We start from the raw sequence: 3,444 nt of genomic DNA, 5'->3' as shown, positions 1-3,444 counted from the left end.
TCTTAGTAGAAGTAAGGACACAGGAGGTAGGACACCAGAAGATCCATTTTGACCCTAGCCAAGTAGTGAAATCTCTAGATGTACTTTGTGTATCTGCACTGATTGTGAATGGTCACTATGATGTAGTATCAAGGAGCAGTCTGTCTCTTAATAGAAGTAAGGACACAGGAGGTAGGACACCAGGGGCTTCATTTTCACCCCGGCCAAGTAGTGAAATCTCTAGATGCACTTTGTGTATCTGCACTGATTGTGAATGGTCACTATGATGTAGTATCAAGGAGCAGTCTGTCTCTTAGTAGAAGTAAGGACACAGGAGGTAGGACACCAGGGGCTTCATTTTCACCCCGGCCAAGTAGTGAAATCTCTAGATGTACTTTGTGTACCTATACCGATTGTGACTGATCACTATAGTGTATTCTGAAAGAGCAGCAATCTATATATTTCTTAGTAAAAGAACACAGGAGGTATTACACCAGGGGCTCCATTTTGACCCCAGCCAAGTAGTAAATTCCCTGGTAATCGTCATTTTTGTACACCTACTCTGACCATGACCGATCACAATGGTGTAGCCTGAATGAACAACAATCTGACGCTCCTCTACTTCTTCAAGAAACAACAGCCCCTAATTGGTCCTCTGATTTACCCGTTCGATCAAGATTGAAAGCTCAGCATTGTCAACAAAAATACAGACTTCTCCAGGTGGAGTAATTTTTAAACATGCCTGTACCGTAAAGAACAATAGTATCGAATTGCTTCTCGAGATTTCTCCGCTCGAAGAAACCGTGGACGTACAACGTAGAGTAATTTTCTGTAATTGAACCAATTTATGTGATGCTTGTGCCAATGATTGTAGTCTCGTCGAGTCTGTACTCCTCGGAGGAACATTATACCTGAGTTCATCGTTTAGCGTGGAAGGATACTCGAGGGGCCATTTTCGAATTCTCGTGAAAATAACGCTTTCTGCGTTCGAACTTATGCAAACTATGTTCCACTGTTCCCTCTGCGAGGAACAACAGCCCTAAATCGAGCTTTTGTGCTCCTTCGTAGAATCGGCGACATAGAAGGCAGAATAATCGTACCGTTCTGGAATTACTGTTGAAATAGCGTTTCCTGTAATTGAACTTATGTCATCCGTGCGCAAATACCGGTTACGACTTGTGAGTCTATTCTCCTTTGAGAAACAATACTCCTGATTTTGAGGTGGTGTAAAGAATATCGACACTATAGTCGAATTTAATCGAATTATTAACGCGTGTGTGGTTCGTCCCCCATTTTCAGACCCCAATAAAATTGCAGGTAAAGGTCACTCGGGGTTCTCTTTCAACATTGTGACCAAAATAGCGCGATCCCTCAGAGTTCCATCATAGTCTTAACCATGTTTCGATGCCACGTGTGCGATGATTCGATTTATACTCGAAGGACTGCCTTCGAACTCCACTGTTCGTCAAAACTGGTCCAAACTGGTCCAAACTGGTCAAAACCGAGAAAACTAAGCGACCGTTAACGACACACAACGACCTCTACCTTTATCCTTCTCTTTGTCACCACCGATACCACGTGACTCGAGCAGTCTGTCTAGCACCACGGAAGAACGAAATCGTTTCGATCGATGATTGCACTGTTTGGCAGAACCGCGCAATCAAGAAGCAAAAATGCGATATTTTCGTCTGGCATTGTTATCCGAATAGTTATCTATCGTTATCTGTTTTACTTTGTTAACGAGTCGGAATCGTTCGGCATTGATTTCCTGGTTTATACTGTCTCTCCATAAACAGCGGCTTCTATTTTTAACCATTCCGTCGTTAATCGCTGGCGAACCGTCGGTTCTAGGAACCTGCACGGCTCCGAATCGCTTCCGAAGCACAGTGAAAGTACATCGCTCGTCGAAAGCGAACGAAATGCCAGGTAAAGAAAGCCAAGGCTACCGTCGAAAAACGCGATCGATATCCTTATCTCCGCGTCTCGTTGATCGCCTGTCAACGCGGATCGCTATTCAATGGTCTCGTTCGGCTCGAAGGGTCAATAATTCGTAGCTAGTTTCTTGAACCGTGCTATTGGTCGAAACCGGCGGCGGAATATCTCTCCCGATCTCGTTATTTGTACAGCGATTCGCACTCGAGCGGCACCGCAAACCACCGCGAGGAAATAACTATTCGGAACTGGTTTGTATCGAGTCCAGCCACTTTAGATTCGATTGTGGGAATACTTTTATCGAGCTGATCTGCGCGCGCCAATTATACCAGTTTCTTTTTTTTTCGTACCTATCCGAGTAATCGTTGCATCATCGCGGATCTCGATATTTAACGCGGCGTTAGTCATCACTGGAAACGGGGACAAGGAAATTTTTGTACGAGGAAAGTAGCGATATGTTTCTTTCGTGTAATCAACAATTTACATATGGCACGAGGCGAAAAACCTCGAATTCCGATCGACATATCGCAGTCGCGTTAGCGTTTTTGTAATTCTTTCCTTCTTCTTCTCTGTTTTCTTGCTTTTTTGTTTCGCGCTTCGAAGTTTCCGTTGCATGTTTTCTCGTTTGCGCATTGCTAGCGATTTATCACTGAATCTGCACAGTTTCTGCGTGGGAACCTTTCCGTGTGTAAATAAATAGAAATACAGTCCCGAATTGAACGATAGGTTTGATATATTCGAATAAATATTTCGTTACCATAACCTAACCATAAAGTTCACTCGTGTACACATTTATAATAAAATATTTATTTGGAGATATCTAACTTGTCATTTAATTTTACGAGACTGACTGTACACGATCAACTTTCAACTCCAAAAAGAAAAAGAAACATATCACTCCTTTCCTTTATTTTTTATTTTTTTATTTCTATAACAAATGTTACTTGGTTCGTTGAAAATGTATCCCTGCATTAACAACAGAGCGTTTAGCACGTTATTTGTAACGAGTTAGTAAAAGTATATGGAAAAGACGAGCTCGATGAAAATATTTGCATAACGTCGTGTGTATTTCAGTCTAGAGTGAGTGGACTGGAGGTGCGAATTGACAGAGGTGTCAAGTGCGACAGTGACGTGTTTAACCAGGAGGTCCTCGTGACTTTTTAGTGTTCTCGTTCGCGAGCGGAAACGTCTACGTCTCTCTCGATCTTATTCCGATTGGATGTCACGCGACCGAGCGTATTTCTGGTCACAGTGATCGCACGATGCCATATTGGAGAGCCGAGGAAACGAGGCGTTCTCCTTCGATTTCCTAACGAACGAAAGATAAACAACCTTTCGATCCATTATTATTTCCAATCGAATCAGCGATTTGAATTACACGACGAAATTGGATTCAAATCGATCCACGTCACCGCGAATCGAATTTATTGATTGGTCTGAGTAGGTTTCGGGTAGTTTTTGGTAGGAATATCGAATACTGTTAATGTATATATGGTCTACACGGAAATACTGTCTGAGAAGGTTTGGGGTAGT

The 3,444-nt window shown here is 42.7% G+C and overlaps 1 protein-coding gene across 1 annotated transcript in view; it reads left to right on the top strand.

The window, feature by feature from the left end:
- LOC128885238 (adenylate cyclase type 2-like) overlaps window positions 1–3,444 on the top strand; it is a 19,435-nt gene that overhangs the window by 611 nt on the left and 15,380 nt on the right. The gene's annotated exons all lie outside the window — the stretch shown is intronic.

This window comes from Hylaeus volcanicus, chromosome 2 (genome assembly GCF_026283585.1).
Source record: "Hylaeus volcanicus isolate JK05 chromosome 2, UHH_iyHylVolc1.0_haploid, whole genome shotgun sequence".
NCBI classification, from domain to species: Eukaryota; Metazoa; Arthropoda; class Insecta; order Hymenoptera; family Colletidae; genus Hylaeus; species Hylaeus volcanicus.
The sequence above is the reverse complement of the archived record's forward strand: the minus strand, read 5'-3'. Positions and strand labels throughout refer to the sequence as shown.